The sequence below is a fragment of the Oncorhynchus keta genome, chromosome 10 (genome assembly GCF_023373465.1).
Source record: "Oncorhynchus keta strain PuntledgeMale-10-30-2019 chromosome 10, Oket_V2, whole genome shotgun sequence".
Taxonomy (NCBI): Eukaryota; Metazoa; Chordata; class Actinopteri; order Salmoniformes; family Salmonidae; genus Oncorhynchus; species Oncorhynchus keta.
Window position 1 is genome coordinate 55335186 of NC_068430.1, and position 12405 is coordinate 55347590.

Below are 12405 nucleotides of genomic sequence, written 5' to 3' on the forward strand. Positions count from 1 at the left end.
TAAGTGTTCATTCATTATTGTTGTAATTGTCATTATTAAAAAAAAAAAAAAATTGGCCGATTAATCTGTATCGGCATTGAAAAATCATAATCGGTCGACCTCTACAGACCAAAACAAATATTTACATTTGACATACATTTAAAAACATGAACATGTAGTTTGTGTATGCATCCATCAGTTACACATACATGTCAGTACATACACACAACACGTAGGTCACATGGGAGAGAGGCATTGTGCCGTGAGGTGTTGCTATATTTGTTTTTTGAAACCAGGTTTGCTGTTCACTTGCACTATATAATATGGAAGGGAGATCCATTCAGTCATGGCTTTGTATAATACTACACGTTTCCTTGAATTTGTTCTGGAACTGGGGACTGTGAAAAGAACCCTGGTGTCATGTCTGGTGGGGTAAGAGTGTGTGTCAGTGCTGTGTGTAAGTTGACTATGCAAACGGTTTGGAATTTCCAAAACATTAATGTTTCTTATAAAAACAGAAGTGACGCAGTCAGTCTTTCCTCAACTCTCAGCCAAGGGAGACTGGCATGCATAGTATTAATATTAGCCCTCTGATTACAATGAAGAGCAAGACGTGCCGTTCTGGTCTGGGCCAGCTGCAGCTGAACTAGGTCTTTCTTTGCAGCATTTGACAATATGACTGGACAATAATCAAGATAAGATAAAACTGGAGCCTGCAGGACTTTGTGGAGTGTGGTGTCAAAAAAGCAGAGCATCTCTTTATTATGGACAGACCTCTAAGTAATCTGATTCGATGAAAGATGGAGTTGAATTTGTCTTCCCATAATTTATTTTAAAGTACACACGTTTTTTTTAATAATTCTTTATATCATTGATCTTGGCTTCATAATACAGTTTCTTCTTATTTTTGCTGAGTTTAGTCACAATTTCTCAATTTGCAGTAAGTCAGCCAGTCAGATGTGAAGCAAGACTTATTAGCCACTCCTTTTGCCCCATCTCTTTCAGCCATACAGATGTTAAATTCCTCATCAATCCATAAAGCCTTAACAGTTCTAAAAGTCAGTATTTTCACAGGTGCATGTTTATCAATAATTGGAAGAATCAATTTAATAAATTCCTCAAGTGCAGTGTCTGGATGTTCCTTACTAATCACATCAGACCAACAAATATGTGTAACATCATCCACATAAGAGTCACAGTTAATTTTTTTTATGATCTTTTATTTTATTTTATGCCCAGGTTTTGGAACTTTAGCTTTCCTGGATATAGCCACCATATTGAGATCACTGCATCCAATGGGTACAGATACAGCTTAGAACAAAGTTATATTATTTTTGTAAAAATGTGATCAATACATGTGGTGTTTGTAATCACTCTGGTAGGTTGATTAATAACCTGAATCAGAATACAGGCACTGGTTGCAGTGAGAAGCTTCCTCTTGAGTGGACAGCTTGAGAAAAAACAGTCAATATGCAGGTCCCCAAAAAAGTAGACGTCTGGTTACATTATATACACTATCAAGCATTTCACACATATTATTTTGATACTGACTGTTAGCACACCCCAAAAGAAAAGGCTTTAAATGTGCCAAGTGAACCTGTAACCAAAACACTTCCATAACACTTGACATAAGATATTCTCGAGGGATTACAGGGATATGGCTCTGAATATATACAGCAACCCCTGCCCATAAGTATGTGTATCTTCTATAGATGTTATGTCCTTGTAATGCTACTGCTGCATCATCAAATGATTTACCAAGACTCGGCACAGCAATGGCTACTATATGAATGTTATCTGATGCTAGCAAGTTTTATTCTTTATTTATTCTTTATCCTGGGTAGTTTATTAGCGATAGACATAATATGGAAAAGAGCAAATAAAGCAAGAGAAAAATGTGCATCCAGCAGTCCATTTATCAGTTGATGTGTGTAAGTGTGTGGGTGGGTGTGTCCTCCGGGTTTGAAGTTACAAACCCATAGGCTTGGCTCTCTCATCCCTTCCAGGTTTCTGGGAGGGAGAGTGGACAATGAGCCTGTCATAGCAGATGTAAGCAATGTCCCCACACGCTTTGGCAGCTTTCATGGCTGGGATAAGTTCCTCTTCTGGCGCACAGGTTCAGGATAGTTCTCGTTGAGGAAGATATACATTCCTCTCAAGTTCTTGGCTCTTCCCAGAATTATTAACTCTGCAATTCCGTCCACAACAATGTTGTTCTGCCTTGATTGTTCCACGAGACTCATTGTCCCGTTATCATGTATAAATTTACCGAGCTGACCCAAACTGTTCTTCAGGTCCTGGACCTCTCTGGTCAGGTCCGTCCATTCTTTTATTAGTGGACTCCACAGAACACTTGAAGCTATTTTCTTGTTGTTGTTACAACTATTTGAAGAACAATATTTGTTTGTTGAAAAGGTCCTTCACTTGTGATCGAGAGACCCAACTGTCCTCAGCGGTAATTCCACCGGCTTTGATCTTTGTCATGGTAACAAGGTCAGTTACACTGTTACTCCTTGCAGTTCCAGACAGGGCAGGTGGCAGGGAAGATTGGAAACAACAACAACAAACAGCAGGGATCTAGACAGGCAATAATTCACTGTCCCAGCCACAATGGCTAACCGCGTCATGGGCTGCGCTCAAGCCCTCAAGAAAACACCTCTAGGGTTCTAGGCAGCTCGAAGCCAAGCAGCGCCTCAGACCAGTGGCTCTCCCAGCAAAGGATGCCAACCGTGTCGTGGGATCCAAACTCAAAAGGTAGCTAGCTATTAACCAAACTTTTTTAATAGACTTCCAAAACAACAAACCCGAGCTCTCCCTCGTTTCGCGTTCAACAGGAGTAGTTTGTTTGTTAAATTGTGTGTGTGAGTACTGAGATCAAAAATGTGCATCCTTTTGGGTGCCCAGGGCCAGGATTGGGAAACACTGCACTAAATATATATATAAATAACAGGGATGTAAGGAAGACGAGACTACTTTGCCTCACCTTTTACAATTTGATTGAGGATTCCAGTCGATAATATAGCCTTTAGCTGCACTATAGCTATACATTCCATGTAATTCCCTAGTTAACTGTTGTAGCATCTGCAGCTGTGGGTGGATTATATATCTATTTATGTTAATCTTGACATTAATATAATCAAAATCAGGGTATTTGACAGAGAACCTTTTATGGAAAAAGTGCGAGAAAGATGCACTCATCAAGATGGCTGGTTTCAGTAATAGTTAGGTCATGTGAGGGATCTCTGAGAAGGGCTGAAATTAGAGGTTCCAGGAGATGACTGGACTGAGGTTGGACTCGTTCAACCAAGCTGTCGAGGACTGAACTTGTTTTTCAAAAGACCCATTTAGCAACAACAACAACAAAAAGATCCAGGATATGAAACAACACACACCAGCCCACTTCTCCGCTTGTGTAAATCAGGACACTTCCATTCCATACACATGTTCCAAAATACTGAAAAATCTGGCCGAATGATTATTGATGTTTAGCTACATTTACAATGGTCTAACCATTTGTCCCTTTCAACTTGCATTGAGAGTATCTTGCAATATCTAAATAAAAATCCTTGCTTGAACAATGGGAACACCAGCCTGCTACACCTGCAAAGACATTTGTAGACAATGACACAAACACATAGCCATACATATGCAGGTGTAAAAACACACTTCCAGAAGGCACTTGTGTATATGTATGCACCGCAACTACACACCTCGCATGACCTTCTCACAGTGTCACATTAGGGATGAGTCACTTGATAATACCACAGCGATAAGGTGTGTGAGCACACAAAGCATGCCTAATTTATTCCAACCACAAAGATAGCAGACATGATACCAGCATGGCATTGGTGGGCACTAATGTTCACACATGCACGTACACACACACACACACACACACACACACACACACACACACACACACACACACACACACACACACACACACACACACACACACACACACACACACACACACACACACACACACACACACACACACACACACACACACACACACACACACACACACACACACACACACACACACACACATATTTTACATATTGTCACACCAAACCCTTCCATAGAACTGCATTTGCAATGGAATTTGCAATTGTTCTAGCTGTTGTAGATCGCTTGCCAGAACCATTTTCAAGTTTCCACCTTCTGCTGCATATTGCCAAGCTTATACTCAGGATAGCCATAGATTGGGGTGTAGTTCAACAGCATTCCCTCTGTCTATCATAGCTTGTGCTATCATGGCGCTGAGTGAAACATTTGACTTGCAACGGGTGAAGTGCGAGGGTGTGTACCTTTACAGGTGGTGTCAGTATGACTCCCACAGTGCAGCCAGTTCACAAAACGCCCCCGCAGATACACACCCACAAACATAAGGGAAATGCCAAAGCAAACTCGGAGGGGTGTGTTGAAAGTACAAGGGTTCAAACACTCTTTGTTGGCTTTGTTGGCTTTTGATACCCATTGTCAATGAATGGTGTGATTTATTTTCATTCAGATCAAGTACTTTGGTTGGAAGTTGACTTTATTGTACTATATTGTTGTTTAAGTTGAGGTTTGCAGGCTGAGGACAACCCACTGTACTCACAATGGGTCTGGCACTACCCCAAGATGTAGCCATTGTAATTGTGAAATTTGTTTTTGCTAAATCAGTTTTGCTAAACAGGAAAGCAGTCTTATTCGGTAATACATACAGATATTGCAAATTGCAGTTGGTGTGGCCTTTCCCTGTAATCCAGAGAACTCTCTAAATCGATGTGGCAATCTTGCCTTCTGATGATGCTGCTGATTATTATCATTTTTCTGATCCAATTGCCAATGAGTTAGGGAGTTGTTTCTGCACAGGGCAAGAGTAATTGGAGTGTTTTGGGCCACTGTATTTGTTTATCTTGGTCTTGGGGACACACAGGGTGTGTTCCAGTGAAGAACTAACACATTTGATTCCACTAATCAAACCCTTAATCAGTGAACATTATTGGATGTTGACAATGGTAATTGTAAAATGTGTGTAAGTTACACTGAGAATGAAAAGCTGCTAGCTACAGCATATTCGGTAACTTGCCCTGGCTCTTGGAAAGAATGAGCGGTTTTGTTATTAGCTTGGCCCTCCCAGACTGTCTCAGGGCAACTTAAGTGAAACACCTAATACATGTATGGCCTAAAGTAACAAACGGTATTAACACCTCCAAAGTGGCAAATGTGTTCTACTCTATCTAATGAATTTTGACTGAAGGCAGTACAGTAGGAATGCCAAATACTATGGTACTTCCACAAGCAACTTTTATGGTACAATTTCAAATGTACTCTATATATACAAAAGTATGTGGACATCCCTTGCTGACAGGTATATAGAATCGACCACACAGCCATGCAATCTCCATAGACAAACATTTTAAGTAGATTGGACAATACTGAAGAACTCAGTGACTTTCAACGTGGCACCGTCATAAGATGCCAACTTTCCAACAAGTCAGTTAGTCAAATTTCTGCCCTAGTAAAGCTGCCCCGGTCAACTGTAAGTGGTGTTACTGTGGAGTGGAAACATCTAGCAGCAACATCGGCTCAGCTGCGAAGTAATAGGCCACACAAGCTCACAGAACAGGACCACCGAGTACTGAAGCGTGAAGTGCGTTAAAATCTGTCCTTTTTTGGGGGGTTGCAACACTCACTACCGAGTTCCAAACTGCCTCTGGAAGCAACGTCAGCACAATAACTGTTCGTCGGGAGCTTCGTGAAATGGGTTCCCATGGCTGAGGAGCCGCACACAAGACTAAGATCATCATGTGCAAAGCCAAGCATCGGCTGGAGTGGTGTAAATCTCACCCCAATTGGACCCTGGAGCTCTTGAACAACTTTCCGTTACAAATATTCATGGAAAAAGCAACCAATTATTCTGTAAGTTCCACCAGTTTAACCACTTCAGAACAAATACAATGCATGGTCAGTTCATTATACAATATGCCCATTCATCTGGGCATTGACCAACTTAAGTAGTATTTAAAAGGCACAATAACTGTACTTTACTATATTTTCTGGAGCCTAAATGAAGTAGACGTAATGTCCCGTGTTGCTCAGTTGGTAGAGCATGGTGTTTGCAATGACAGGGTTGTAGGTCCAAGTCACACAACAAATATACGCACTCATTAAGTCATTCTTAATAAGAGCCTATGCTAAATTACTAAAATGTGATGTTTGAACATTATTAAAGTGAATGCTATCCGTATCCCAGTCTGCTGTTCCCACATGCTTCAAGAGGGCCACCATTGTTCCTGTTCCCAAGAAAGCTAAGGTAACTGAGCTAAACGACTACCGCCCCGTAGCACTCACTTCCGTCATCATGAAGTGCTTTGAGAGATTAGTCAAGGACCATATCACCTCCACCCTACCTGACACCCTAGACCCACTCCAATTTGCTTACCGCCCAAATAGGTCCACAGACGATGCAATCTCAACCACACTGCACACTGCCCTAACCCATCTGGACAAGAGGAATACCTATGTGAGAATGCTGTTCATCGACTACAGCTCAGCATTTAACACCATAGTACCCTCCAAACTGAGTCTCGACCCCACCCTGTGCAACTGGGTACTGGACTTCCTGACGGGCCGCCCCCAGGTGGTGAGGGTAGGTAACAACATCTCCACCCGGCTGATCCTCAACACTGGGGCCCCAAAAGGGTGCGTTCTGAGCCCTCTCCTGTACTCCCTGTTCACCCACACAGACAGCATCGTGAAGAAGGCGCAGCAGCGCCTCTTCAACCTCAGGAGGCTGAAGAAATTTGGCTTGTCACCAAAAACACTCACAAACTTCTACAGATGCACAATCGAGAGCATCCTCTCGGGCTGTATCACCGCCTGGTACGGCACCTGCTCCGCCCACAACCGTAAGGCTCTCCAGAGGGTAGTGAGGTCTGCACAACGCATCACCGGGGGCAAACTACCTGCCCTCCAGGACACCTACACCACCCGATGTCACAGGAAGGCCATAAAGATCATCAAAGACAACAACCACCCGAGCCACTGCCTGTTCACCCCGCTATCATCCAGAAGGCGAGGTCAGTACAGGTGCAGTACAGGTGCATCAAAGCTGGGACCGAGAGACTGAAAAACAGGCAAATCAACATTTATTTTATATTTGAGATTCTCCAAGTAGCCACCCTTTTCCTTCTCCAAGTAGCCACAGCTGCACCTGGATGCACCTGGAATGCATTTCAATTAACAGTTAATTTGTGGAATTTCTTTCCTTCTTAATGCGTTTGAGCCAATCAGTTGTGTTGTGACAAGGTAGGGGTGGCATACAGAAGATAGCCCTATTTGATAAGAGACCATGCCCATATAATGGCAAGAACAGCTCAAATAAGCAAAGAGAAACAACAGTCCATCATTACTTTAAGATATGATTGTCAGCCAATCCGGGAAAATGTCAAGTTCAAGTTTCTTCAAGTGCAGTTGCCCCCAGGTGGTAAGGGTAGGTAACAACACATCTACCACACTGATCCTCAACACGGGGGACCTCAGGGATGCGTGATCAGTCCCCTTCTGTACTCCCAGTTCACTCATGACTGCATTACCAGCATGACTTCAACACCATCATTAAGTTTGCCTATGACAACAGAGGTAGGCCTGCTCACCGACAACGATGAGACAGTCTATAGGGAGGAGGTGAGAGACCTGGCTGTGTGGTGCCAGGACAACAACCTCACCCTCAACGTGATCAAGAAATAGGAGATGATTGTGGACTACAGGAAAAGGAGGACCGAGCACGCCCCCATTCCCATCGAAGGGGCTGTAGTGGAGCAGGTTGAGAGCTTCAAGTTCCTTGGTGTCCACATCACCAACAAACTAACATGGTCCAAATACACCAAGACAGACATGAGGAGGGCACGACAAAACCTATTCCCCATCAGGAGACTGAAAAGACTCGCAATGGGTCCTCAGATCCTCAGAAAGTTCTACTGCTGCAACATTGAGAGCATCCTGACTTGTTGCATCACTGCATTACTGCCAGATGCTGGAGGAAACAGGTAAAACATTATCTACATCCACATTAAAACAAGTCCTATATCGACAGAACCTGAAAGGCCGCTCAGCAAGGAAGAAGCCACTGCTCCAAAATCGCCATAAAAAAAGCCAGACTACTGTTTGCAACTGCACATAGGGACGAAGATCGTACTTTTTGGAGAAATGTCCTCTGGTCTGATGAAACATAAATGGAACTGTTTGGCCACAATGACCATCGTTATGTTTGGAGAAAAAGGGGGAGGCTTGCAAGCCGAAGAACACCATCCCAACCGTGAAGCACGGGGGTGGCTGCATCATGTTGTGGGGGTGCTTGCTACACAAGGGACTGTTGCACTTCACAAAATAGATGGCATCATGAGGCAGGGAAATGATGGGGATATATTGAAGCAAAATCTCAAGACATCAGTCAGGAAGTTAAAGCTTGGTTGCAAATGGGTCTTCCAAATGGACATTTACCCCAAGTATACTTCCAAAGTTGTGGCAAAATGGCTTAAGGACAACAAAGTCAAGGTGTTGGAGTGGCCATCACAAAGCCCTGACCTCAGTCCCATAGAAAATTTGTGGGCAGAACAGAAAAAGCGTGTGCGAGCAAGGAGAACTACAAACCTGACTCAGTTACACCAGCTCTGTCAGGGGGGATGGTCCAAAATTCACCCAACTTATTGTGGGAAGCTTGTGGAAGGCAACCCAAAATGTTTGACCCAAGTTAAACAATTTAAAGGCAATGCTACCAAATACTAATTGAGTGTAAACTTCTGACCCACTGGGAATGTGATGAAATAAATAAATCATTCTCTCTACTATTATTCTGAACTGTCACATTCTTAAAAATAAAGTGGTGATCCGAACTTAAAACAGGGCATTTTTACTGGGATTAAATGTCAGGAATTGTGAAAAACTGAGTTTAAATGTATTTGACAAAGGTGTATGTAAACTTCAACTGTATAGCGTTTTGCAACAAAAACCCAATTTAATACACATCTAAAATCTATGAATAAAACATTTGAGAACAGTAATGTTTTTCACACACAAGAAGATACTCATGAGCAATAATTTCTGATGAAAAGAAATTGGTGTAAAACGTTTCACATACTTTATCAGTCCCACTGTCACGGTATTATTGCACCTAAAAACACAATAAGTTCACAGTAATGTTTTAACGTCCCAAAATATTCAATGAGTGATTCAAAATGATAAATTATTTTAAAAAATGATAAATCATTCATATTAAGCCAGTCTGACGGTCTTGTCATGCAAATACGTTGTTTGTGATGTTTTGTGCATGCTGTTTCAGGATTTGGTTACTGTAGTTTTACGTTGCAATCTATGATGTCTCTTTTACACCTCATCTGGGAATACCTCAACAGTGGCACTACCAAAAGCAAAATGAGTCTCTCACTGCTAGCCTTTTCCACACTCTGCTATGTAAAAACTGTCTGGGGGAAGCTGATCATGTTTGATATGCACCTTGTGGTCTAGCTATTGGCACATAGAGTATGCCAGGAGTGAACACATTCTGGTGTGAATGGAACAGGTATAGTACAAGTTTCTGCCTGTCTGTTTCTCTGAATGTCAGTAACCCCGTAATCATTTCCTGACATTTTCTGAATGATGGTGTTCAGCTTCAATTATGGTGCCTAAGTACCTCCCTGAGCAGATTTAAATGTCAATACCGTAGGTCAAAAATGGGGTGCAGTCCATTGACCAAATGGTACATTCCATGACATCTACTGTTTTCATGACAGTGTACAATGGATAATCTACCTATTTATTGTCATGTGTCCATTGTTTTTACTATGTGCTAAAAATGAATTGCCACTCGAGGACAATAAATACTCCACTCCACGTTGGCACATGGGCTACCCATGCTTGCTTGACAGTAACCTCTCTTACTGGTGGCTACACACCAGCGTGAGTGACGGGGAGAGAACAGTCTTCAAATCAGCTACCATCAGTCCTCACCTCCGCAACACCCTGACCACACTTGTCTACAGACAGTATACTCATGCACGACAGACAGTATACTCGTGCACGACAGACAGTATACTCGTGCACGACAACCCAGGCATGTTCATTATATGTGTGACTGAAAGGGAAAGTTACAGCAGGCCAATCGGCGTCTCGGAAGAGTTCAAAGTAATGTGATAGTAATACAGCAAATTCGGGAAATGATTCAGACCCCTTTACTTTTTATACATTTTGTTACGTTACAGCCTTATTCCAAACTGAATGAAGTAAAACATGTTACTCATCAATCTACACACAATCTACCACAAAAAAAGGTTTTTAGCCATTTCTGCAAATGTCTTAAAAATAAAAAACAAGAATACCTTATTTACACAAGTATTCAGACCCGTTGCTATGATACTCAAAATTGAGCTCAGATGCATCCTGTTTTCATTGAACATCTTTGAGATGTTTCTACAACTTCATTGGATTCCACCTGTGGTTAATTCAAATGATTGGACATGATTTGGAAAGGCACACACATGTCTATATAAGGTCCCACAGTTGACAGTGCATGTCAGAGCAAAAACAAAGCAATGAGGTCAAAGGATTTGTACGCAGAGCTCCAAGACAGGATTGTGTCGAGGCACAGATCTGGGGAAGGGTACCGAAACATTTCTGCAGCATTGAAAATCCCCAACAACACAGTTGACTCCTTCATTCTTAAATGGAAGTAGTTTGGAACCACCAAGACTCTTTCTAGAGCTGGCCGCCTGGCCAAACTGAGCAATCGGGGGAAAAGGGCCTCAATCAGAAAGATGACCAAGAACCCGATGGTCACTCTGACAGCGCTCCAGAGTTCCTCTGTGGAGATGGGAGAACCTTCCAGAAGGACAACCATATCTGTAGCACTCCACCAATCAGGTCTTTATGATAGGGTGGCTAGATGAAAGTCACTCCTCAGTAAAAGGCAGATTACAGCCCGATTGGTGCAAAAGGAACTTAAAGGACTCAGACCATGAGGAACAAGATTTTCTGGTCTGATGAAACCAAGATTGAACTCTTTGGCCTGAATCCCAAGTGTCATGTCTGGAGGAAACCGGGCACCATCTCAACGGTAAAGCACAGTGGTGGCAGCATCATGCTGTGGAGATGTGTTTCAGCGTCAGGGACTTGGAGACTAGTCAGGATCGAGGGAAAGATGAAAAGAGAAAAATATATAGAGATTCTTGATGAAAACCTGCTCCAGAGCTCTCAGACTGCAGCGAAGGTTCACTTTCCAACAGGACAATGACCATAAGCACACAGACAAGACAACGCAGGAATGGCTTTGGGACAAGTCTCTGAATGTCCTTGAGTGGCCCAGCCAGAGCCCGGACTTTAAGATTTTAGATTCTTCAAAGTAGCCACCCTTTGCCTTGATGACAGCTTTGCACACTCTTGGCATTCTCTGAACTAGCTTCATGAGGAATGCTTTTCCAACAGTCTTGAAGGAGTTCCCACATATATTGACCACTTGTTGACTGCTTTCTGTCTGGGGACCAACTAATCCCAAACCATCTCAATTGGGTTGAGGTCGGGTGATTGTGTCATCTGATGCAGCACCATCAAAATCAAATAAACCTATATTTGTCACATGCGCCGAATACCTTACAGTGAAATGCGTACTTACAACTCCTATATCAAGAAAAATACCCCAAAAATAATAAATACAAGTAACAAATAATTAAAGAGCAGCAGTAAAATAAAAATGACGAGGCTATATGCAGGGAGGCTATATGCAGGGAGTTCCGGTACAGAGTCAATGTGCGGTGGCACCAATTAGTCAGTTAATATGTACATTTGCACTTTTTGCACCAAAGTATGTTCATCTCTAGGAGACAGAACGTGTCTCCTTCCTGAACGGTATGACGGCTATGTGGTCCCATGGTGTTTATACTTGCGTACTATTGTTTGTGCAGATGAACGTGGTACCTTCAGGCGTTTGGAAAGCTTCTAAAGCCATGACATCATTTTCTGGAATTTTCCAAGCTGTTTAAAGTCACAGTCAACTTAGTTTATGTACACTTCTGACCCACTGGAATTGTGATACAGTGAATTATAAGTGAAATAATCTGTCTGTAAACAATTGTTGGAAAAATGTATTGTGTCATGCACAAAGTAGATGTCCTAACCGACTTTCCAAAACTATAGTTTGTTAACAATACATTTGTGGAGTGGTTGAACGAGTTTTAATGACTCCAACCTAAGTGTTTGTAAACTTCCGACTTCAACTGTATATCCATTTTTTTAGGTTGATTGGAATGTTTGTATCCTGTATATTTGACTGTGATATGTGGTTGTCTCACCTAGCTATCTCAACATGAATGCACTAACTGTAAGTCGCTGGATAAGAGCATCTGATAAATGACTAAAATGTCAAATGTAAGTATTTTACAA